The following is a 26,277-nucleotide window of genomic DNA, read 5'->3' as shown; positions in this document are numbered from 1 at the left end:
TTTGGACAGATATCATTGCGATGGTTTCCAGGAGCCTCGAAAATGAGAGCGGTGCTGTGTTAACGGGAACGTGTTTCCCCGGCTAACGGCGACACTCATTGCTTTGGAATTTTACGGGTGAGGGGGTGAGGGCCGCAGGGGGTAGTTCCCATCCTAAAACCCGCAAAGCTGGAATGCGCTGCCTGTTCTGAAAGGCATGTCCCAGTGCCTAAAATTTGCTCGTCTGCGGAAGTGTGGAACTCCACACTCAAGTAATTAATATGTAATTATACAGTAAATAACTTTACGCTGGGCTGTGTTGCCAGGCTTTGCTAATCACTCTGAGTGGGTCATTTGTCTTTGTGTCTCTGATACAGTGGACATCTGGTGCTTGTGTCCAGTTCTCGTGGTGTGGAGAAGACTCTGCATCTATGTACAAATTAGGTATTTTATTGGTTTTCTGGCACACAGTCGAGTTGTCACGACAAGGGATAATTAATAATTGCTTGGATGTAGTTTCCCAAGACCAGCTGTGCCAAAGGTTGAGCAGAGACCTGAGGACATGGAGATTATTGGTTCTGTTTATCCTCAGATCATTGCGTCCTTGGGATACGGTGGCCAGTCCCCCGGTCCTTGGGATGTGCTGGTGACCCTCCAGTCCTTGCTAAGTGGTCATTATTCCGCTGCACTTCTGCCAGCCACTTTCTCCCACAAAGTACCCCGGAAGCTGCTTCCTGGTTTGACATAGAGCCATTTGACAGATGGTTATCGTTGCCTTGATGCAAACTTTAATCAGCTTCGATGCTGTTATCGTTGCAGTGTGGCAGGGAGACGTCTGTCTGAAATGGAAGAGAACGTTTGTGTTAATGTTGTTTTAAAAAAAAAAAAAAAAAAAAAGTATGTAAGTTGCTCTCATGTAAAAAGGTTGGTCGCCTTTTCAGCTCCTGACCTTCAGGGTTCTTCTACACACCACACAACCATTTCAGTTGAGGGTATCCTAGCAACCGGGGATGGCATCTCAAATGCACTGTACTGTTCCCCTTTCAAGGACAGATTTGATTGTTTTTCAGAGATCTTTTTTGACTGACAGCAGACTTGTTGCTGCTGGAACTTTCCACCAGCCCCTCTGCTGACTCCAATGACTTCACATTTCGAGTGGCTGCCGCTTTTGTTCCTCATGTTTGTGGCCCTCAACAAATTTCATGAACGTGTCTAGTGACCGGACAGCCATCGTTTGGACCACCGAAGTGCTGTAGTTTCCCCCTTATCCCCAAGCAATGCGCTGGTCCGGCGTTACTCTGATGGGCGTGTGGCTGACTGAGCGAGTTGAGATGAACTGTATGCCGTGTTAATTGCTCTGAAAACCTGTAACGCAACTGAAAAATGGGATGTTGGGCCTCTGAGCTTAGTAAGCTCTAAGATAAATCGCTCAAGATCGTGTTGTGTTTCAGAACTTTGCTCACAATCTCAAAAGCATGACAAACACCTCAGTGCTGCTGGATGTTCCCATCTCTTATTTATGGTGAAATATTTCTGTCTTAATGACTTCTATGGTTTCATTTGCAGTGTGGAATGCATAATGTGCATTTGTTGAATTTACTCACCTCGCAGCCATGTTCGTCTTTTTGCATACAGGTCTTGTTTCATGGTAGGAAAGGAATGTAATACATCCTTACATACCTGTGCCATGGGATTTTATGATAGTTCTTTGTGTGTTCTCTTAGAGGCAGCAGGAGGCGTAGTGGTTAGTCGTCACCTTGAACTTGCCTTCAAGTCCACGCTGCTGCATTTGATCAAGGTGCTTACCCTGAATTACAACAGTCAAAATACCTTGCTCTATATAAATAGGTAGATTATTGTAAGTGGCTTAGTGTACAAACCTCACATTGTAAGTTGCCTCGGAGAAAAGAGACGGCGTAATTATAGTTTACTGCTGGCTGTGATTTAATATGAGAGGGTCTTTTCATGGCTTGTATCTTCAAGGACTCTGGTTAAATCCCTTGCAAATTCATGCTGGATAATTTATAGGCCACTTGCAGTTTACATTATGTCTTATATATCTGTACTGTCCGTGAAATGTATTCCCATGGAATTGTACTTGATTTGAGTAGGAGGCTAACATGGTTATTTTGCGTTTTGCCTGCCGAACAGAACCATGCAAACATGCTCAGTTTTGCACCCCGAAGATGAATCTAAAAAGCGAAGGAAACTGAAATGTTCTCATCGAGTGTCATTAGAGAGGGGAGTGGCAAGTGCGCCTCCAGGTCCCAATCCGAAGGTGCCGATTGCTTTTTGTTGGGGAAAAATAGGCCACATCGCTTGAGCTCCGCACTGAGTTCGGACTGAGAGAGAAGGCGGAGCCGTGGAGGCCGTGCACGCCGCGGTCGGGGGTCCGGCATGCCGCCATGCATCTCCAGTGTCTCGCTAGTTCTGAGAATTTACCGCTTCTTTCGCCAAAGTGAGCGGCACAGTATATTCCTACCTCACCTCCCCTCCCAACCCTGTTTACACACTAATAAATCAGGTGTCACAAAGCCGTGTGCTCCTTCCCCCCCCTCGAACCCGGGTGACAGCGGCAAACACGTGAGCCTGAGAAAAGCCAGGGACCCCGTTGCGTGTAGGGGGGGCGGTGGTTATGTAACCCTCACGTGTTGAGTGCACCGTAGCACAGCGAATTGCCACACAGGAGCTGCTGCGTTTCCCGATCCCCTCGGCCCCAGGTCCACCGCCTGCCATCCCCTCCCTCGCCGCTCGCACTTACATTTCCAGTCTTTTTCTTCTTTGACTGTGCAGGCTAGAGTGGATTGAAAAACACGGGATGCCTTGTCATCGACGTCACCGGTTCAGTCCCGTTTCCTGCGAGTGCTGATTGGCCACTGTCAGTTTAGTGCACTTTGTTTGCATCGTGTTTCACCGCGATGCGGCGCCGATGGAGCGCGGCGCTGTGCGGGAGATGCTCTTCCAGTATGAAGATGCAGAAGTGCGGCATCCTTCTGTTCACTACCATATGAGTTCTGCCATTTCGTGGGCCAGCAGGTGGCATAGCGGTTAGGGCTGCAACCTTCCACTCAAGAAAAATGCATGTTTGAATCCCACCACCCGCTGAAGGACCTTTGAGAAAGGTGCTTACCCTGAATCGATAGAGTAAAAATGACCCATCTGTATGAACGAGTGCGTTAGTGTGAGCAGCTATACAACCTCAGGGTCTTTGGAGAAAAGCGTCAGAAAAAGGAATAAATGTAAAAGTGTAATGGTGGATAGAAATATGGACATGAATAAATGGGTTTTATTGTTTGCATCTGTTCTTGGATTAAAAACCGTCTGTCAAGTAACAGAGAACTATAATGAAGTACCAAGAAGTTATTGATGTCGGTAATCCACTTCCACAGTGGTGAACCTCCAAGGTCAGTAGATGATGAGTTAGAGAAGCATAAGCTCATCCCTCAACCTGCATTATTGATGAGGAAGGTAGGGTGCGGAGCTAATGGTCTTTTCCGACTGGGCGGGTGCTGTAGACTGGGAAACTGCCCTGTCGCATCCAATCGATTGCGGCTCTTGCTCATTTTGTTTCTGCATTACGCAAACGTCTCATTCATATACTGACAGCGTAGGCTAACAAGGGAGGGGGGATGGGTAATTTCGGTGGGCAACCAGTTTTACGCTTCACCCAGAAGACAAAGTTCTGCCGCTTCCCATTGATCGCAAGTCCTCCAGAAGTTGGCTCACCATTGGTTCATTGGTTGCTTTGGCGTACTCCCAAGTGCATATTGAAATTTCGGCATCGGTTACCATTTTTGATCTATTCAAAACATGGTATTATTGCGAAAAGTGCCGTGGTGGGCGGAGACATGTAATTCACAACAGCAGCACTTCTGTTGGAGTCACTGTGGAACGGAAGCAAGATCCATGAGGACCGCCTTGCACATGTCGAGTTGAACAGGGCCTGAGTCCAAATGGGGAGAACAAAGAGCGAAAGCCGGACGCTCTGGACCTTGCGGCACGTTGGCACCTGGCAGTGGAGCTGGAGTCTGCGGCAGCGGAAAGCGATAAAGGCTTGCGGTTTGGCAACTTCCTGTCGGCCATTGTGCTGCAGTCAAACCGACGGCGCAAACCGCTCCCTGGGGACAAAGGGAGGTGGCCGTGAATCAGACCGTGGCAGACCCCTTCCAATTGACTTGATCTCGTCTCAGACCAACAGTCCGGGAATTTTCCCCAGACTGTCTTGCATTGTTTATTTAAGGTGCTTTTGAAATTCACTACCTGGAGCACCTGCTGTGGGAAACTGCTCCAGTTTGTCCTCTTTAGAGCACCTTAGTGCTGTTGTACCATTAAAGATGTTACTAGTCTACACTATTTTTTTTTATTTTAATTATTAAATTCAGTTGATCCACACGTGACCAGACCTCCAGTGGGATGGCCAGATAGTCATTAAGATATATTTTCCAGAATTTACCAACTATTTTTCTACTTTTTTAAACGGCAGAATGGAATAAACCCAAATTGTTAAAAAGTCACTTAATATTTAAATTGATTTTCAAGAATATAACTGTCAGTGAATATTAGAAAATTTTTTCGGAAATGCAGGATTGGAGGGAAATGTATTTCCACAAGCTTCCTCCCTCTTGTCATTTCTATCATGTCAAAATGATTTTTTTTTAAAAATCAGACGATACATTAGAATGGTTGGTCAATTATATGGCCAGCCCCCCCTTAACTCCAGTAGTGTAATGTAAGAATGAACTGCATAATCAGTAATTGTTTCACAACTTCCACGTAACACGTTTGGCTAACAAGGCCATTTTTACAATTTATTCTTTCTGGTATTTATTGAAGGTTAAGTTCTGCTGCAGCTGATGGCAAATACTGATCCTGGTGGCATGTCATTTTGTACCACTCTTGGCAGTAAATTATTACCGTGAGGTAGATCTTCCATTGCACAGTGGCACACCCCCCCCCAGGGAGTAAACCGAGTATCAAGAAGACCCAGGTCTGCTAATTATTGCCCTGCCACTTTGGAGTCCAGCAGAAAAAGAAAACGATGTCCTCAGATTGACCATTAGATCAGTGGGATCTTCAGCACATCTGGGTCTGAAAATCCACATCACCAGGGGCCTTTGGAGAAGTCGGACTGCTCAGTCTGCACTGTGCGGACAGATGGATAAACACTTCATTAATCCCAAAGGAAATTGCAGATGTGAGAAAGCGTGTCAGTGTTTGTGCCTTCAAGGATATTGAAGATGCAGATGATACAGAAGGTGCAGATGCGGAACGGCGTCCTCAGACGGTGCCGACTTATCGCTTATGATCGCTTTCGGCGATTTCTTTTCAAAGACGCCATTCAGCTTCCTGAATAGTGAACGGGTGCTTTTGCTTTTTGGTGTGGCAACCCCCCCCCCCCCCCCTTCCCCCCATAGTGCAGGTGGGCGTGGTGAGAAGTTCTCCTGTAGGATGTATTCAAGGAGGAAGTTGAGCAGTTACTGACAGTTTTGCCAGCTTTTCGACTTCATGGCAGTCATGGGGAATATCCACCCTTTTTATTGGCTTGGTTTTATGTCATGGTTGCTTGTAAATTTCGCAATTATGGATTATAATTGTTATTGTAAAACACGTCCCCAGTATGTAATACGGCTCACTTCCTTCCATCCGTCAGGCAGTATTTCTCCAGCCATATCGGTGTCGTATTTCTGGAAATGTCAATGCACGGCCCACGCAGCGCTTCATTGGGCCACACCCCCTGCCCCTCACTAGGCCACTCCCATTTGCTGGGCCACACCCCCATCTCCTGTGATGTGTTCTCCTGTCTTTTGGGGGCTTCGACTTCACTGGCTAGGAGCCCGGAATATGAAACTGCCCTCTGACTGCACCACGACGGCTCGTGTTTGTATGTCCTTGGTGAGTCTTGGTGGACTCGAACGCTACCCCACATGCTCATTCCTGACTGCAGTTTTGCCAGTCTTGTCCTGACATGTCGCTCTTGTGCGTGGAGGTCGTCTGGGAGCAGCACAGCGTTACCAGATGATAAATTCAAGTGCCGCTCGGGGCCCTGTTCTTGAAGCGATCAAATGCAGGATCCACTGCGATGTCGCATGACTACAACAGACCCACATTATTTCTGTAGAAATGCAGCACTTAAACACTTTCCATCTGTTTCTTTTTTTCCCCACAGATATATCTTCTTCTCTGCGATGAACTGCCTCTGGGAAGCTGTGCAGTAGACCTGCATCTGTAAGTACCAGACTGTTGTGCCATCGCACGCATATTTAAGTCGGGTTCTGCATTCTGTTGCGCAGCCATCCCACCTGTAGCTCTTAGGACTGTCTTTAAGAGCACTGTTCTCAAAGAGGTCATAGCAGGCAGCAGAAATGTGGCTGAACTTTCGGAAAAATGAAGAGGAATCCGCTCCGTTGCTTCGATCCCGGATTATTGCGCAGCCAATCACTGCAGTTCCTGGTTTTTTCGCAGCCAATCACTGCAGTTCCTGATTGTTATGCCGCTAATCACCACAGTTCCTGATTATTGCTGATACAGTTGCTCCCAATTTTTGCACAGCCAATCACCATGATCCCTGATTGTTGGCAGTCTGTTTGTTGCATTTCCATATTTTTTTGCACACCCGATTGTTGTGATTCGACACAGCTATCAGATACGTTTCTTTTAATCTGATTTCAGCTTTTATTTGTATCCTGAAAGCATTTACCAGCTCTTCCTTTTTCAGTATTATCATTTTTTTAACAAGGCCAAATTAATTTTCACCCCTGGAGAAAGTGATCCCTTGTCAAGGTTTAAGAGTTGTTTCACTGGAATTAATGGGTTTTGTGTCTCAAATTTGTTTCCTCCAGATTTTCTGAAAGTGTAAATGAGTAGTCTAATTTGTGCGGTGGCATTCGACCAGAATAAAGCAGAATGGGGCTACACGCGCAGCAGGGGTTTACATTTCATGTCTTTATTACTTCATTTATATGCTAAGCTTTGGAGAATATTGATTCATATTGACGCTGGCTTTGAGACGGCTGCTCAGTGCCTCGACTCTGCGCTCTGATTGCTGCGTGCTCCTCGGGTTTCGTCCGTGATTAGCATGCGAGCGGCAGACTCTCAGCCCTCTTTCAGCAGTTTGTCTGATTGCCTCCGGAGAAGCGAGTGGCAGCACATCATGGCAGTTGTGATGGAACCGAGGAGCCGGGTGCATGTCATTAGCGGCCAAGTACTCCGAGATGTGAGGGCAAACATGGGCACGTGTCACGATTTCCATCTGAAGATGCTGCTCTCTCTCTGGCTCTCCGTGCCTCTTCACCAGTGGGCGTTAACGCGTGACATAATAGGCCAGCTGGTGGCGTAGCAGTTAGTGAAACACGCTTGCGCAGTGTGCGCTGTGCTGCTGTTCGCAGGTTGCCAAACACAGCGAGTGCGGTCGTGCCCTTGAGCGACATTCTTGTATTGCTTTGGCAGGAACGTTTTAATTGGCTTAGATTGTAAATTGTGGGCTGTGTTGTCGTATGAAAGCTTTTCTGAAGCATAATGTTGATAATGATCAGTTTTGTCATCTGCTCCTCTGCAACAGGGGGCTGTCATCTGGTTTCTTGGGGACAATGGCACTCTTGTGTCGGTGCGGCTCAGGTTTGGACCGCAGAGGCATGTAGAGTGGGAGGTTAGGGAGGTCCCTCGTTCCTTCTGGCACGAAAAGGTGGTGTTATTGCCCCGGAGTGGTTACTCCCACAGCCGCACGATCATCTCCAGCACCCCATGCGCTGATTCCGATTGCTCTTCCCTGGGCAGCTCTCAGCCTCGCACCCCACGACCCGTCTCCCCCGGTGAACTCCTCCCGAGCCGAGGAGGAGACCGCGTGATGGCTGGAGACTCCGCGCAGAAGCTGCTGTGGAAAACCTGAGCCGAACTAGTTTTATTCTTGCATTTTTCCAGCTGCTCGGGCCGTCTTCCTGGAATGAGCCCTCAGGGGCTGGACCGCTAAAGGGTTTCCCAAATTGCCATTCCAAAAAATGAGATGAGATTTAATTTGGAATAAAATTCCATTTCATTATTTATTGCATTGTTAGTCTGCAGAGCAAGTTGCCCAACTGGAAGTTTTAGAAAACCGTATATTTTATCCCAGGCATTCAGATCGCATTCCTTAAGAGTCTGACAGCAGGACCCTTCGTGGAAACAACCTTTCGACCATTTTTGCTCAGATGTGTCCATATGGAGCTGCTGGGTCACTCACTCTTTGGGGTCAGTGACACGTGTTTCCACACGTCGATCTGGTTATGTAACACACAGATACCTGGAACGTGGGGTCTTGCTCACAGCAGAATGTGCCATTTTCTGTTTGAACTCTTCTGGAGAAGGAGAATGAGCAGTGCTTCCAGAACAGGGTCTGGGATTTGCATCAGGTTGGGGGAAAAGGTGGGCCTAGTTTCTGTCAGAGCTTTGCATTTGGGCCTGAACCATGCTTGGTCATGGTCTGAGAGTCACACTGGGGCACAACTGGGCCTGCTTGAGGTCAGGTCTTCACTTTGCTCCATGCAGTCTCAGTAGTTTTCACAGTACTCAGCTGAGAAAAAGTTTCATTTATGGCTCATTTTCAGTCCACTTATTAGGAGGTTGAGGGCAGCTTTTGGTCGTCCAGGGCTTCCCAAGGTCTTCCAAGGTTCTTTCAAGGCCATCAGTGTCATGTGGGACCTCATTGCAGATTTCAGGGGTTTGGTAGTGACTCTACAGTTAGCAAGATGGAACCCAGGTTGTATAACTCCCATGGTGTTATTTTTATTTTGTTGCTCGGACAAGCTTTTTTTTTCATTCAAATTGTCTTTTAAAACGTTGCCTGTTTTCTCGCCTTGGTGTTTTACAGGCGCAATTCTGGGAGAGTGTTTCTCTCAAGAGTACTAAAGCAGTGTCCCTTGTGGCTCTCGGCTCGCTAGACTGCTCGGTCCCGCAGTGGCCCGACGTACTTCCTCATACACATGCGGCACAAGATGAAAGATGAAGTTTTTATTAGCATTAATTTTATCATGAGCTTCTTGTTTTGTTTTTGCACTCTGTTGCATAACTCCCCGAACCACAATCCGCTTTTCAACTGGAGAATGTGTGGGCAGCGCTGTCTCCCATGAATTAATTATCTCAGAATGAGAAATGCGTTACCGAATTATAATACATGCGGATACACTGTCTTGGAGAATGCCAGGTGTTTGAGCCCCTTTGATAAGTTCTTCAAAGAAATCACTTTTCTAAATAAAATTAGAAAGAGGATGTGCAGTCGTGTGTTCAGATTTTCTGTTGAACACACACACGGAGTGGGACAGAAGGCGGAGCTGGTTCCGGAGGATCTTTAAAACACGTTATCTGACCCCACCTGTTTTTCACGGGTGGAGTTGCTCAAGGATTGCTCGCTTGGAGACTGAGCTATTGCATGGCCCCGCCCCCTCTGCCCCCACACAGGTGAGAAGTTCCACAAGCCGATCAGTAGGGATTAATATCCCACCGTGGGCCGTCAGTGACCCAGCACTGCCCCGTTGTCATCAATTAGGTACAACCAGATGGCCCTGCTCCATTGGGTCTGACTAAGGGGTTCTTAACCTTTCTAAACCATAGGCTACTTTGTGAATCTGGTAAAGACGAAAAGACCCGTTGTAGAAAAATGTGCATAAACAACGAGGAAGTATTACGTGCAATTTATTGCAGTGAACATTGATTACATTAATGCAGAGTTATGACAGGGATGGTAATACCATAGTCATGTTTCAGTTTTTAGCTTTTACTTGGTTGTTTCAAGGCAATCCTGTTTTTCAGGGACCCCCCCCCCGGAGTCCGTTCACAAAGCCCAAAGGGGTCCAAGAACCCCAGGGTAAGATCAGCTGGTATAATGGGTGCCCAGTAGGCACCAATCCACAGTGTTGTTTTTTTTTTCTGCATCTGTTATGTTCCTGCACCATAAGCGTGAGCCCCGCCACCCCAGGGTATCATGTGTCAGAGGTGGTCTTCACAGGAATCTTCTTTCTTGCATTCAAGCAACTATGAGTTTGCGCTGTGGCACCATATGGCCGAGTTTCTTTATCCGCACCGATCCTATTATATGACTGTCCTCGTCTTAAAGGGGAGAGTTGTTTCTCCCCTAAGCCTCCCCCTTCATCGGAGTTAAATATCTGTGATTTACCCCCCCCCCCCCCCCCCCAGCAGCCCTGGCACTGTTACTCTCCATTTCATTACCCCCGCCATCACATTTTATGCTCTCTTGTGGGGAGAGGCTGTTATCAAATTACCCTCCCCTTAATATTTTATGTGCAGACCCCTGTGTACAGTCTGTGTGATAAATGGGGGGGTCTGCAGCTACTGGTTTCCCTTAATGGGGGAGAATGTGTGTGCATCTTAGCGCCGAGAAACGCTTCGGCCGTGAAAATGCCAACTGTTGGCTACGGCTCGGCAAATACGCAACCCGACCCGGGCGCAGAGCAACAGTGCTGTGCCGTTTCAGCCAAGATGTGCAGGAATGTGATGTTAAATTTAAAGTTTATTGAGGAGATTAGGGGGGACGGGCGCTGGGGTATCCTTCGTTTAGTGATGGTTTTGCCTCGAAATGTGACACCAGAGGTTAACTGGGTGAGAACTCTCGTTCTTATCAAATGTTCATAAGACCAGGTAAGTGGGAACACCGCGGTGCTGGTGTGTAAAGAACTCGCAAGTGTCACACAGTTCGTTCATGGTTATTTTCCCTGACCGGCGTGACTGAATGTCAGGTTGGTAGTATGAGGAAGGCTGTAATTGCATCGTAGGACACCATGCCTTCCGTTAAGCGCGTCTCACATTATCCGTTTCAACCGTAGCTCCTGCTGATGAGAAATTTCTCATGGCTGCAGATTGTCAACATTGTGAGCGGAGGGTGTGGTGTGTGTGAGTGGTGGTTTCACCGAGTCCAGGACTGGAGGAAGTGTGTGAATGTCATAAATTTGACAGAGTTGTGTGGCACCGGTTTATTCCTGAACAGCTTCACTTGCCTGGTTTTACATTTTACTCATCCCTACAGCTGAGTATTTTACAGGAGCAGGTGAATTAAATGTATAATAACAGTAACAGTAATCATTATTACAATAGCACTGCACCTGTTTAAGCTGTGATATATTTAATCAAATTGGTAATGTTCGGTAAGTGACATAAATTAGCATATTTATGTAATGGGGAATTTCTGCTCTCTCAATTCAGAGTAAAACCCTCAATTAGGGGAACTACAGCGGGCAGCGCAATTCAATTCCATGACCTTCAGGTTGCGGAGAGAGTGCTTTAACCACTGACCCCCTCCTGGAGTAGGTCAGGTAGTGTGTCTTTTTCGCAGGCGTCTTGGGATTTGAACCTACAGTCTTGTGACGACTGGACCAGCTGGTAGCAGGTGCTATACCTGTTTGAGTGGACAAGGAGGACGACGAGTAGGACTGAAACTCATCATGTCATACAGGCACCGAACATGGAGAATTAATATTTTCCATTTTTGTTTCCGTTTGTCCCGATCGCACCCCCATTGTGCTCTCGCGTTCCGAGTTGCGGTCCGGGGCTCAGGCAGGGGGCTCCTCTGAAGTCCTGCAAAGGTCAGCTGGTGAAAGGGGCCATTCACGTTCCTCAGTGCCGGGCAAGGAAATGCGCCAAGTCACCGTGCCGCCAAGACCGGGTACAAGGTTGCAGTTGATAGATACCCTTTCATAATTCCCCACGGGAGTGTGTCCACAGTTGATTTGTGATTCATATGTGGACATGTTCAGATGACCCATCAAGCTGAGCTTCCAGAGTCTCCAAAAGGCAGCGTGTTCAGGTAGCGTGCGGATGACTATCATTGGGAAAAACAGAGCCATCTGCATCAATGCTTCTGCTTGTATGTTACTTTACTTTCTCCTTTTTGTACTGACCGTGGGATTGGCTGGGGGATTGAGGATCTTGTTAATGCATGAAGATCTTATAAAGAAAAAACTTCTCTCTAGTTGTTGCTCATATCAGACTGATGGTGGTCTGATGATGGGTGGTGGACTGATTTCCTCTTCTCCATCCTTGGGTTGATATCCTGTTGAAGGTCCAAGTCACTTCCTTTTTTTCCCTCTGAAAAAAACCTAGAATTTGTGTGTCTTTCTTTCAAAGGTTGTGTTCCATCTCATAGTTTTCAGGGGAAGAAAAATTCTGTGAACCTCTGCTCAACAGGTGGTCCTTGCTTGAACCTCTCCTGACAGCATTGGACCTACATTGAACCTCTACTGACCACTGTTGGACCTGTATTGAACACCCTAGGTGTTTGTAACCATGTTAGTCTGGCTTTTCCACCCCAAGTGAGGCTCCTTCACCTTCACTCAGGGTGGGGCAGATGCTTTTCCGAAATGATTCCGTGTAACCAAGTCAAAGCATGTTGAAGCAAGATACGAAGTTTTCATTCCAACAGCTTATAGCACTCGGTGTCACTCTCATGAATGGTAAGATCTTCACAAATGTCTTTGGGAAGCTCTGGTTCTGGAGGGCCTTGAGAGTGGAGAACCATGTTTGGTAGAACAAACCCAGTAAACCTGCAGTGGCACCACTCATCTGACCCATAGTGTAACCAGGACCGTTCTTTCCGATCCTGGTCACTGTTGGTTTTTTTCCGTTCCTCGGCACGGAGAGACTCCTCAATCGTTGCCACTTGCTCCGTTAATGAGCAGCTGGTTCTGACTGCTGCTGAGAAGGTTCTCTTCTGTTCTTGTCCTCACTACCTGCTACTGAATAGGTCCTTTTCCAATTTGTATCTCACCCTCTGGTCCCGGTCCATTCTGGACCTCGCTACCCGGTACTGGGAATGCTCTCCTCCACTGGGTACCTCTGGCACTGCATCTGAAGCTTCCTTGGACTGGTGTACAGTGACAGTCCTCTGTTTTTGTATCCATTGTCAATTCCCATCCTGTCACACAGGGGTCCAGCTTGGGACATCAGCAAGACACCGTCCTATTTTCTCCTCCTCAGGACCACTGAGGGAGGTGTGATAGCAGAGGAGACCCTGAGAAGCAAGGCCTGGGAATCACGTGGCTGTATATTGTGAACGTCACTGTTTGAGTCAGTCGCAAAACCCTTTCTGCATTATGATTATGATTCTGTGAAAAGTTATTGCTGTGTCAGTCACATTATTTTCCTCTTTCTCTCTCAGGGCTGATTGCCCTCATCTGTGCAAAACAAGCTCATTTCTGGGTGCCGTTCGCTGAGCTCATTATTACTCGGAAGAGCATGCATTGCAAAACAAAACACGTCGAGATGGACATTAATGAAAAGACAAGAAAATCATAGCAGTGTTTTATACAGACCTTCAGTTTTAATAAATAATTATTGCAGAGCTCCAGTGCTGGGACTGCAGTCTTTGTTATTCTTGTTGTCTATCACATTAATTATTAGTGGTGCACAAGTGTTTTGTCAAGATGCTTTAATCTGAATCACACACACACACATTTTCAGAACCGCTTGTCCCATATGGGGTCGCGGAGCCTACCCGGCAACACGGGGCGTAAGGCCGGAGGGGGAGGGGACACACCCAGGACGGGACGCCAGTCCGTCGCAAGGCACCCCAAGCGGGACTCGAACCCCAGACCCACCGGAGAGCAGGACCCGGTCCAACCCACTGCACCACCGCACCCCCGTAATCCGAATCATTTTAAAACTTTTTTCCCCAAGGGAAGAAATCTTTATTTGCCTGAAGGTCCTGGGTTTGACTCCCCCCTCCAGCTGCATAAGATTTGATCAGGATATTCACTCTGAACTGATTCTTTAAGAATATGCAGGAGTGTAAATGAGTAAAGTAATGGTAAAATTATCTGATAGCGTAAGTCACTTTGGACAAAGTTGTCTGCTAAATAACGAATATTGTTAATATATAACTGGAGATTTTATTTCCAAGTTGGGCCTCTCTTGGCCCTTCCCAGCTTTTGAACCTTCCATCCAGCGTTGAGGGTCTCCTATACAGTCTCCCATACCGCACCTAGTTTATATCGCTGAGGCACTCGCAGTACCACCAGTGTGGTAGAAGGTAAACAGATTGAGGACTCCAGCTGTGTGGCGTGACACTGTGGCGGCCTCTGACCCCCCCCCCAGTCCTCCCCCCTAAGCAGAACGGTTAAGAGTTCGAGACGCTTCGCTGGTGAACAGGTGCCGTGAGCCTTGTCAGCGCCGTGATCAATTACCCCCAGCTGACTGGTGTGCCCTGCCATCGGTGGAAAACTGAAACGGTCAGCAGAGGAGGGGTTGGGTGTCCTCCTGCCGTCAGTCTCTGATCCAGTCCTCCCACAAACGCACACTGACACACAGGAGGCCAAGGGTGCAATAACAAATGGATTAGGAAGAAGGTTAGCCAGACTACCCTGTAGCTTACACATGTGCCACCCGGAGGTAAAACACTCCAGCAGAGAGACGGCAGCTGGTGGTAATTCGCAGCCCCTCCACCTCTGTCCTGCACAGATGAGCCGTCCTTTTCGTTGAACACATATCTGTACACGTGGCTCTCACTGGAGCACGAGGCCCTGTTCTACTGGTTCCTTAGTGATGCAAACCAAGGCAATACAGTTGTCCCAGCACCGTGATACACACCGTAGTAACGTCCGGCGTGACAGCAGCCACAAGGGTTAGGGGTGAGAAACACAGTCTTTGTAGCGCTGTTGGAAAAGGAACTCTGCACATAGAGCTTGACCTTCTGGTCTTAACTTCCATAATCAAAACTTTAAGAAGTGCTCAAGCTCATTGGGTTAAAATACATTTTTCAGTTTGTTTTTACAGACATTCATGTGTTTTTCAAAAATTCTTCGCTGTAGTGGAGTGAACATGACCTGCCAATGGCTTTAAAGATCACACGCACAGTGTGGGGCCTCTAATTCAATTCACTCCCACGGTGTTTACTCTCTTGTCGGGCTTTATTGGTTGTAGCTTGGTGGGTAAAAGTTACGTTGGAGTTACAAACAAAATGAGTTACAGACTTCTGCTCCAAGGTGTTTGTAAATGGAAGAACCAGAGTAAACAGTTTGTAGCCAGAGTTTGCAGCGGCTAAGAGCATCTCAGGCCAACCTGAGCTTTGTTTACTTGCTCATTTCCAGCCTTCTAGCTTTGATGATCTTTGTTTCTGAAAGTGTTGGATGTAAGCTGCAGGCTGGACTCCATGGGATGAGTTCCAGTGGCCCTCGAAGGGCATTAGGCAGGGAGCCTCCGGGGTAGCTGTGTGAAACCCTCCGAGTCAGAACGCTAAACCTGCCCGAGCTCCACGCGGTCCTCCATCTGCAGCTCAAGCGCGGGGTTCCTTAAGCAGGTCTTATTTGGGCATGGGGTGGCCGGGGCCTGACGTCCGCCACCGAGCCGCGTTCCCAGGAATGTTTCTCTTCACGTTCAAGCATTCCCGCCCTGCCATTCCTCCCGTGTCATGCTTATCTCCTCGGTCTCCTCTGTGCAGACTTTCTCAATCAATCGCGGACCAGGCTAAGCGGCGTCGAAGAGCCAACCCCCCCAGATTCCTCTGTGTGTCTCAACAAATTGAGCAGCCAGTCAAGGAAAAGAGTGCGGGTTTATGATTTTGGGGCCCTAAAAAAAAAAAAAAAAAAACTAAGCTGGACAGCTGGTAGCGGAGCGATTAGAGCTGCTGCCTTTGGATTCAAAGGTGCTAGGTTAGAGTCTCACCTCCAGCTGTAGTACCTTTGAGCAAGGTACTTACCCTAAATTGCTCCAGTAAAATTACCCAGCTGTATAAATGGGTAAATAATTGTAAGTCGCTTTGGAGAAAAGCATCAGATAAATGTAGTGTAGAGGAGCTCCAGCCCAGGGAGGTACTATGAGTTTCCACACCATTTACTGCACTCTTACAGGAATTGCAGATGTCAGAGCAGAAGCTGGGAGATGTTTCTCCAACAATCTGCATACTTCCCCTCACATTATTTACCCCATGATATCCATACACACATACACGCTGCAGTGGTAATGCCCGCGGTGTTGGACCGCTGTGTGTTCTGGACAATCTGCAGATCTTTGATTCTCTCTCTTTCTGCAAGAGATGTGCTGCAGCAGGAAAAAAGTCTATTACAGGCAGTCCCTGAGTTACGATCGTCCGACGTACCCACAACCTGTATTTACGATCCATCCCCTTACTGACAAGAAGTTGATTTTTTTTTTTTTTTTGGTCACCCTTAAGTAATAATGAAATGAAAACTTCGTAATTAAGCTTATAGTAAAAAATTTGAGTTACTGTATAAATGGTTTGTAATAAGAAACAGGTGCTACTTTGCAACGCACATCAAAACATTTAGCATTTACAGGGGTTCGTTGACATGTGAGCCTGAGGTAGGACAGATTTCCTTCTTTTCCCGTTAACTGCCTCATGTATTACTGTATTTGATTTAAATTTTTTTGTGTTTACCCGCCTAACCACGGCACCAAAGTGTAAATGTGATGCATCCAAGAAAAGGGAAACGATCACAATTGAACCTAAAGAGGAAATAATAAAGCAAAAGGTGAAACGCCAACAAACAATGGAGAAGCAAACATTAAAGTTCCTTCAGTGTTTTGCTCTCTCTCTCTCTATATACACACACACACACACATTTTCAGAACCGCTTGTCCCATACGGGGTCACGGGGAACCGGAGCCTACCCGGTAACACAGGGCGTAAGGCCGGAGGGGGAAGGGACACACCCAGGACGGGACACCAGTCCGTCGCAAGGCACCCCAAGCGGGACTCGAACCCCAGACCCACTGAAGAGCAGGACCAGGTCCAACCCACTGCGCCACTGCGCCCCCGCTCTCTCTATATATTCAGCTACAAAAGATACTTCTTCCCAGTTGTGGAATCTCACTCCCGCTCCATGTCTCTTTGATAACAACCGCCCCCCGTGTTCCTCAACCATGATTTTGGATCCTCTCCTCCATTAAGTTCGCCAATCGACTGACCATTCGCCCATCCCTGACGATGAGAACACGTCTAGTACTTTGATTCTGAATAAACACTCCTGAACTTCGGTCCAGCCTCCTCCATGTACTCTGTCCATGATGATAGTAACATACCACTTTGTCTTTCTGCTGTAAAAACTGTAGTTACATTTATTATTACTATCATTACATTGTATTATTATTACTGTGTTATATTAAAGATGTTTTAGTGTTTAATGTTTTTTATGCATAGAAAGGTGCAAGAAATACGATATACTAAGTCAAACATTTGACAAACTGACATTAGATACCCACCATACCCAACTGTTCCAACTTGCGAGAAAATCTGACTTAAAGACAGACTGAGGACACGGAACTTGTTCGTAATTCAGGGACTGCCTTGTACTGAGAAGTGTTTGTCCTCAGTTTGGGTTTGAAAGAAAATCTAATCGGAGGCAGAAGAAGGTTACCAGGGATGCTCTTTTCCTTCCTCGTGCGTCCGATTCCACTGTTTTGCCGCCGTGCAAGTAGACACCCGTGGACTTGATAAACGCAAAGGAGGTTGTCATGCAAATTTATGGACTAGTTAAGAGAGCAGTAGAAAGGTGGATCTGAAAGAGGTGGATTTGACTTCTTGACTGCTGGGAAGGATTCAGCAGCTCTGAGAGACAGAGGGAGCTGATTCATTGGAACCAAAACCGAGGTCATTCATACTTTTGATTTCGGACAATTGTCAGTGAGACCACCAAGCAGCTAGAGGTGGAGGAGTGCAGCGGTCTTGCCGGACTTTTGCAAGTGATCAGGTCCTGTAGGTATCTTGGTGCAGATGCTTTGACTGTCTTGTAGGCCATAGTCAGAAAGTTTAACTTTGAATGTTGAACAGGAGCAACAGAGCATCACCAGCTCCTGCTCTGAATTTAGCATCTTCTGGGTTCATGTTTCATTCATAACCTCTAGGAATTCATTATGTAAAGGGGGCATGATGCAAAAAAACACATTTTCATCAACATAAGTGAAATTTCCAGAGATAATCTTTCATGAGTCAGTGTAACACAATGTATCAATAGATTATAACAGCTTTTACTTGGAAAAGGCACCTGCTGATGTTGCGTGGCCAGACTGGTTCTTTTTGTCCCAGGACTTTTACCTCTTTCAGCAGAAAACTTCTTGTGCCTGTATGTTTTTACAACGCCATCATCATCATACATTCATCCTGCCCTGCTGCCAGTTTGTTTTTGGGAAACTTTCATAACTATTAAAGAGTGCTTTCTAATCCTGCGCTGCAGAGCAACAAAGGCGTCAGTGGCATTTAAATCCCTTTCAGAGAGCCTCTGAGTGGTGTGGGGGTCGCAGAGCTGTGATGGCACTCCCTCTTTGTGTCCTCCTTCCCCGTTTGTTTGGTCACATGCTTGTCGTTTTCAGTAACGCTCATTCATACCGCAGTCTTCCCTTGCTTCCGTCCGCTTTCCCACAGTCCTCAGCACCCGTGACACATGCATGCTTTGCTTCTGAGCAGCCACGTTAAGCGAGGAGACCTGTGTCCCTCTTCGCAAGCCATCCAGGGATGGTGTTTCACCAAGGGTGGGTTCACCGAGGGTCTCCGGGGCCGGGGGGGTGGCAACCTTATATTCCCGATGATGGAAGACCCCTGTACTCCCACCGCAAGTCCAGCTCCACTTTTGTGGGTGAAACCCAAGATGTTGAATTTACATATTTAGTAGACGCTTTTCTCAAAAGCAACTTCCAATGAACTCTATGTAGTGTTATCAGCCCACACACCTTATTCACCGTGGTGACTTACACTGCCAGATACACTACTTACACTGGGTCACTCATCCATACATCAGTGGAACATACTCTCTCTGTCACTCACACACTATGGGGAAATCTGAGCAGCATGTCATTGGACTGTGGGAGGAAACAGGAGTACCCAGAGGAAACCCACACAGACTGAGTAGGGATTGAACTCGCATTCGCTCACACTACCCAGGCACCGTGAAACAGCGGCACTACTCACTGCGCCACCATGCAGCTGAATTGGTGGATTGGCTGTCGGGAGGCATGCTCTCATCCCTGTCCCGCCACTTGACCTTCACCCCTGTCTGCTTGTCACCTGGGCCACCACACCCCCTCCCCCGAACCTCTTAATCCCTGAGAGGTACGAGTGCACTCAGTGTGGACCGATCTCGCTCATTCTTCAGAATGACTGTGCTTTTCGTGTGTCCATCGTCCACAGCGATGCAAGCAATGCGGTCAGTGACATCACACCTTTATCATGAGGGCAGTCATCGTTTTGCATCAAACTTTTCAATATTTCACTCTAATTTAAATTCCGTCACGTCCCGTTGAGGTATCTCACTTTATGAAATCCACCAAGTCCAAAAAAAATTTAAAAATCAGTCTTACCAAATGGTATTCAACAAGCGTGCAACCGGAAGCACGAGAGGTTATTTCAAGTCTCCCGATGAAGTCGTTTGTCCCGAAATCTGCATTGTGCCGAGTTTCGTAACCATGTTTTCTGTGAAATAATGTAATATATATTTTTTTGAACAGCCACAGTGAGCGACTTTATGAAGTGTCAGTTTTTATGCGTTTCCAGAATTCTTGTTTGCTTCACGTTGCAGAAGGTTTGAGGGTGATGTCCTCGAAGAAGAACGCGCTATTGGGAAGGCGAGACGATAAAATACCACATCTGGTGCGCATTTGCCCCATGTGCCGTGATAGCGAGCGCTAGGAAACGATCTCTGGAAATAGGTGCTGCAGAGGCTCGTGTTCCTCCACCAAATGCACGTGAGTCCAGTGACCGGAAACACATTTGGCCTCATGCTGCAGCACGCTGCGGTCATGACCAGCACCGAGCTGCCGGGGAAGTCCCGCTCCTCCACCGCAGTGCCCCGGTCACCGAGTGCCAGGAAGCTGCATCAGCAGCAGCGTCGCGGTTCAGGAACCGGCGGGTATGACCCAACTTCCTGCCGGTCCATATGGCTCCCTTTACTGACGGTGCTCAGCCAGCAGTCGACCGTTGAGACATCGCGACCCGGCCTCCTTCGCATGCAGCCAGAAGGGACGCGCGGTTACACCATGGAACTGCTTCATTTTTTCACACTGTTTACGTACTACCGTTTACACGCTTTTGATTGTTGCTGTACTGTGGTTTGGGTGACTCTGTGCTCCAGTCAGTGGTTGAGTTGCGGTCATGCTCAGGCTTGTTTTTGCTCGATAAAGGTTTGGTCACGATTCAAACAAAGTGGTGGTGGGACCACAGTGGGAGTGTTAGCGGCAGATGGGGGCGGAGCATGAGGGAGGAGCACCTGGCGGAGAGTAGGGCAGCAGGTGGCGTAGTGATTAGAACTGTTGCCTCGCAGTTTGAACGTCCCCTTGATGGTGAAACTTACCCTGAACTGATGCGGTAAGAATGACCCTGCTATATAACCGAGTAAATCAGTGTGAGAGCAGAGAAAAGTGTCACGTACATAATAATTAACTGAATTTGCCCACCGGATATGCAGAAATACAGTGTGTTCATAGCATGGTGACAGGGACCTGAACCCAGAACACTGTGGGTTCTGAGCTGCCTGCTGTCATCGGGACACATCTCCGCGGGCCGGGGAAAATCGGGTGTGGGGATGGGGGGAGGTCCGCTGAGATGAGGCCATTCCCAAATAAGGGCAGAGCGAGCGAGCGAGCAAACGGTACTGAGTCATCAGGAGAGAGGGGACGACACGACAAACGCATTGGAACCTGTGTGCGAACGAGGCAGAGCCTGGGTTCGACCACCTGCCGCCGCTGTGAGACGTGGTAAGACACTCTGTTACTTCCAGGACGATGTCCCCCCCCAGCCTTTCAGGACACACTGTGTTCCCCCTGAGGGGCAGTGGGGCATCAGAACCAGCTTCACAAGGCAGATGCAGGATCTTGAGGACACTGGGAGTCTCTGTTCCTGTTTCCTCTCGATTTCGCTGGATTGGTCATTTGCGCTCTCTCTCTCTGTCCCCACTCCATCTCTCTCTCTCTCCCCATCTCTTTTTCTCTCTCTCTCTTTCACTCCATTCATCTCCCTTTTTCTCTTCACTCCATCCATCTCTCTCTCCCACACTCTGTCTCTCGCACCCTTCATTCTCTGGACTTCTGCTTGCTCGCCCCCGGTCGGAGTCTTTCTCTACAATGGAGCTTTTAGCTGTGACTGAATTATTGATACCTGAGAAAGGGGATCGAGTGACAGCGGGGGACTAAGACTGGGCGCTATGGGCTGGGAGTGATAGTCTCTCTCTCTCTCTCTCTCTCGCTCTCTCGCAACTCCACAGGACCCTCTTGTTTACCCCTCTCTCACGTGCTGTAAGTGTGTGTCTCCTATCCGCCAAAGCCCCTCCCACACCCAACACCCCAGAGAGCTGTTGCGGGCACATGGGTCTGGAGCAAGCGAGGGAAGGCACCGGCTCGCCCTCTAATTACACGGGTTGTGTGGTTTCAAGCGGACGGCTTCGCATGTCACCAACGTGTCCTTGCGCATGTGTTTACGCTCCTCGTTTCTACGTGTGTCCGCGGCTGTCAGTCACACGTCGCCCTGACCTCAGCACCCACTCCTGCGGCGGGACAATAAAGGGAGCAACCTTCCCCACACACCACTCGCATCAATTATTCACGCCGGCTCACTGATACCCCTTCCATTACCGCGGTGTCTTGGAGCATTTCCACCGATATTATACAGCTGTGTGTTACGCATGAAGACATAATTTCACGAGGGGCTGTGCGACTAAACTTCCGGAAGGTGCCGTAACTTTTTGGGGACATTTCCACAGTCACCGCTGCTGTAAAATGTTTGATTCCTATTTAGAGCAGCATCCTTGCCATCAGAATGATTCTGGTTCGAATCCCATCTCCTGCTGTAGTACCCTTGGTCAAGGTGATTACCCTAAACTGATACAGTAAAAATTACCGTTTATAAAATGATAAATCAAAGAAAGTCAGTCAGTGTACTAGTCTCACGGTTAAATCATTTTGACAGAAGGAATCAACACCTCGGAGAACTGGAATCGGCCAATCGGGGAGGGTGTAGACTGATGAGGCCGGGGACTCAACCACCGCGTCACATAGACTCAGCAAATCTTTGGAGAGGTCAGGAGATCTCCGATGCCAGACCTCAAAAGAGGTGTTACGTCCCACCACCAATGTCCACTCTTTGACCTGGGGTTTTACATATTTGTTTTTACCAGCAAAAATTGTAACAAGACCAATTATTTGAAACACTGTAAATCTCTTTTGGGACTTGAACCGGCACCCACATGGTTCCAATTCCGTAAATCTTGACCTTTACACGGCAAGACTTGTAGTTCTGCAGAAGGGAGTAAAATTATAAAAATGAATGCAGACTGATATGGATAAAATATTTATCAGATACTGTGTTAGATGAAATATGTATTGATCTGCTCACCCTAGGAATTCTCCTAATGACCCAGCGGAGATGTAATGAGTGGTCCAAATGTGGTCCATTACTGCGAGCTCCCTTTGCACAGGGGCGAGGGCAAGAACCCAGGGGGGCTCGTAAGAGCATCGCGAGCGCAGACCACAGTCCGGCTGACGCTTTCAGTCGCACCTGGGGCCACATCCCTCATCGGTTTCTTACACTTGAACATTCTAAGTGGTTGAACTTGTGCACTGCGAGGTGTTTACCCCAGTCCTCCAGGTCAGAAACATGGTTTCTCAAACCCTTCCCATCAGCTCCACCTCTGTAATCATTAATATCCCCTTCAGTCTCCTCTCTCTGAGCTTTGAGCTGATTGAACCCCCACGCTGAGCAGTACACTCACTCTGTCTGATGCTTTTCTCCAAAGCAATTTACCCGTTTATACAGCTGAGTAATTCTTACCACACCAATTTAGAGTAAATGCCTTGGTCAAGGGTACTACAACAGGAGGTGGGGTTTGAATCTGAGTCCTTTGAGTTCAAAGGTGATGGCTATAACCACTCTGCCCCCTGCTGGTAGTGTAGCAGTTACAGTGCTGCCTTTGGACCCAAAGGTAGCAGATTCAAATCCCACAGCTAGCTCTAGTACCCTTGAGCAAGGTACTGACCCTAAATTTCTCCAGTAAAATTGCCCAGCTGTATAAATGGGTAAATAACTGTAAGAAGCTTAGCACTGTAAGTCCCTTTGGAGAAAAGCATAAGATAAATATAAATGTGAGCAAAAGTTGGCTGTGATCAGCATCTCGCTGGAGTAAACAGTGTAAATACGCATGTGGAACAGAGGACCGGCCTGTGCTGTCGTCCACGTGTATTTTAATGAGATCCACATCGCAGACACACTCATTGTAGAGGGGGAGAAGGTCCAGTTCCCACGTGGTGTAGCTGTCGGTGTCGGTGGTTCGGAGAGGAAGACCGAACGTGCGCCCAGGTGGGTCGTTGGAACGCGTCGCGCTGGCGCGTTTTCTCCCGCGTTTGTGCGATCTGCCGAATCGAGGCTGTTGAGATGCTCCGCTGCTGTTCCCGCCTCTCGGAAACACGGTCTTTCACTTTCGTCGGTGGCCGAGAGCGTGGCTGCCAGCCCCACGCATCCTTAGCAGGCTCCGGTCGTTATGGCGACCGCTGAGAGGGAGTCAAATGGTGGAACGCGCTGGTGCTGGTGTGTTTGGAGGTGGGGGGGCTTCAGCAACACGTGCTCCAGGAGAGGAAGACGGGAGCGCGGTACGCGTTTGGCAACGGGATTGACAGTTCATCAGCAAGCGCCGGGGACAGGCTTTGACACGCTGCCCCCTGGAGGCTGTCTCGCCGTCATACCTGCACGCACATCCACGTGGTCGCACGCGTGTGTTCGCGGCACGTCCCGTCCCATCAGCATTGCAGCTCGCCGAGTCGCGGTAGCTGTCGGTCACTTACTGTATTAAAAAATGGGTCCTTTTTGCGCAACACCCATATTTCACCCTACACTTTATGTATGAGAACCACGGTAAGAGGTCCGCTCTCCGCCATCTACAGCCCTGCGCATCCTTAGGTGGAATCAGGCAACGTCATGAGATAATCCACATGGCAGAAACCTGATCCAGACCTAATGACACGTGGACCTGAGATATGGATAGTAGTAGTAGTAGAACAGACATAGAGTAGTAGAGATAGTAACAGCAGGACTTTGATTTGTTAATGTGATACATACTTGGTGTTAAGCTGCTTACACTGATTTACTCATTTATACAGCATTTTAATTATTACTCTACTAATTTAGGGTAGGTATCTTGATCAAGGGTACCACAGCAGGAGGTAGGATTCAAACCTGAGTGCAAGGCGGTACCTCTAATCGATACACCACCTGCTGGCCGACGACACTTAACAGTCTGACAGAGTTGCGCTTTCAACCAATCCAGGTGCAAATTTCCATGCAGGAGGTCATGCCCCTTCCTCTCCGCATCCCTGAACATCGCTGTGTGTCCACCATCCATCCATTACCAGTCGCTGTGTACCCAGTGCAGTGTCGTGGTGGGCCGGAGCCTATCCCGGTAGCACGAGGTGTCTTTGTAGGAGGAGAGCCGCAGGAGAGACATGCAAACCCTGCACAAACTGAGCCGGGTTCGAACTCACACCCGAACCACAGGCCCTAAGGTGAGGCACCAGCGCTACCTGCTGTTCCACCAACAAGATTTTGTTTATGTAAGAAACGTTATATATTGTGTGGGTTCCGTAGCTGTACTTTGCCAGTAAGATTGGCACACGTGAGCAGTGAATGTGTCCATTAGGCTCCTCGGAGCTCTCAGACATTCCTCAGATGTTTCCATGCGGCGGAGCTTCGCTAGACGGAGCTCCAGCCGCACCTTGAAAGGAAGCGGTAATGAGTGTCAATTCACTCGATTCGATTGATCCTCTTCTGGATCCTCCCAATAACCCGTAGGAGCGCTAATGAGCAGCCTTAGTGCAAGCACACACATACGTGTGCGTGTGTGCGTGTGTGTGTGTGTGTTTGTTTGTTTGTCTCAGGGGTGGTAAGTGGGGAAATTGGGTGGATTATGAAGAATCTTTGCCCGGACCTACACACACCCAGATGTCTGACCTGCAGGTCAGCTAGACCACCGGAGAGGGTGGAAGGCTGTGACCTCAGTGGTCGTCGGGCACCTTCTGCCCCTGGTTTGAGTGAGGCTCATACACAGTAGAGTATCATACGCTTTGTTTTTACGTGCTCCTATCCAAGGTTCGAGATGAACAGTGAACCGTTTGTCATGTACGATATGTATTTATTAAACAAGGGGGGCAAAAGAGTGTTAAAGCAGTTAAAGAAGTGAATTGGTGTTCATTAAATATAGGAAGCAGAAAGTGAAGCGGTAAAATGATAAACGATGCATCTGATGCTCAGATGAGAATGAAGTATCTGGCTGGAGAAAACATCTTCCAGAGCTCCTCTCCTTCCTGGAACGCTTTCCGGCACGTTCTTCGGAACTCGTAGAGCGGAGCAGAAAAACCGCGTGTGTGTACGTGTTCCTTTTGAGATGGGAACTCTGGGTCAATCGCAGCGGCTTGGCAACGGGACTATGAAAGAGGGTTCAATATGCGAGGCGTGTTTATGTAATAAGGTGAGAGCCGACAATGAGACGTCCCTCCGGTACCGCTGGGTAAACAGAGGTGCGTTTAGTACCAGAGGAGGAGAAGCCTGCGGGGGGTCGTCCGCGGCAGTGGGGAAAAGACACGTACCGGTGTTTGTTGGCGGCGACCCTGTGTGATACGCCACAAAGGGTGGTAAGACAAGGGGTTGTGGCCACAGGAGGGGATGTTGGGATAGGGGGTCAGCGGTCAGGCAGGGGTTAATGCAGACGTGCAACCCCCCCCAGTTGTGGGAGCCTTTTGCTTTGTGACCTGTGACTGCGGGGTTATCTGAAGTCCTATGTGTACCAGCAGCACCTCACGGACCCCCTGCAACCAGGCTGTCTGTCTGAGGAGGATTTAAAGAGTGATGATGTCACTGAGGGACGATGTTCTGCTGCATCATGGGAATTTTCCTGCCCCAATGATACCCCTCTGATCTGTTTCAGCACCAAGACCTCATCAGCCTGGTCCCCTGCAGCCCCCCACCCTTTGTTTAGAGCAAATTTTCCTTTGGATGTCATATTCGCACATCAGTGTGAATCACATTTTGTTTTGTTTTTAAATCATTTTTTTTTTAAATAATACTTGCTGCACCCATTCAGTCTGTTACAGATTTTAGAATGCATGTTGATTGTAGCAGTCCACTTGAACTCGAAGGACCCAGGTTCAAAACCCACCTCCTACTGCAGTACCCTTGATCAAGGTACTTAGCCTGAATTAATACAGTAAAAATTATCCTGTTGTGTAAACAGGGAAAACTCACTAAGTCATCTTGGGGAAAAGAGTTAAATCAATAAATGTGAGCTGTAATCGTGCTGTTGTAATATTTTGGGAGTTAAAGATAAAAGATGTTGA

The 26,277-nt window shown here is 48.1% G+C and overlaps 1 protein-coding gene across 3 annotated transcripts in view; it reads left to right on the top strand.

Annotated features, from left to right (window-relative positions):
- The window catches only part of peak1 (pseudopodium-enriched atypical kinase 1), an 87,554-nt gene that overhangs the window by 23,223 nt on the left and 38,054 nt on the right, over positions 1-26,277 (top strand). For 2 of the 3 annotated variants that reach the window (XM_029252339.1, XM_029252338.1), the window contains exon 2: positions 6,146-6,204. The gene's annotated coding sequence lies outside the window, so the exon portion shown is untranslated. Of the gene's footprint in view, positions 1-6,145; positions 6,205-20,632; positions 20,659-26,277 lie in introns of those variants that run through there. The other variant, XM_029252340.1, reaches the window with a different exon arrangement.

Source organism: Scleropages formosus, chromosome 5 (genome assembly GCF_900964775.1).
Source record: "Scleropages formosus chromosome 5, fSclFor1.1, whole genome shotgun sequence".
NCBI lineage: Eukaryota > Metazoa > Chordata > Actinopteri > Osteoglossiformes > Osteoglossidae > Scleropages > Scleropages formosus.
The sequence above is the reverse complement of the archived record's forward strand: the minus strand, read 5'-3'. Positions and strand labels throughout refer to the sequence as shown.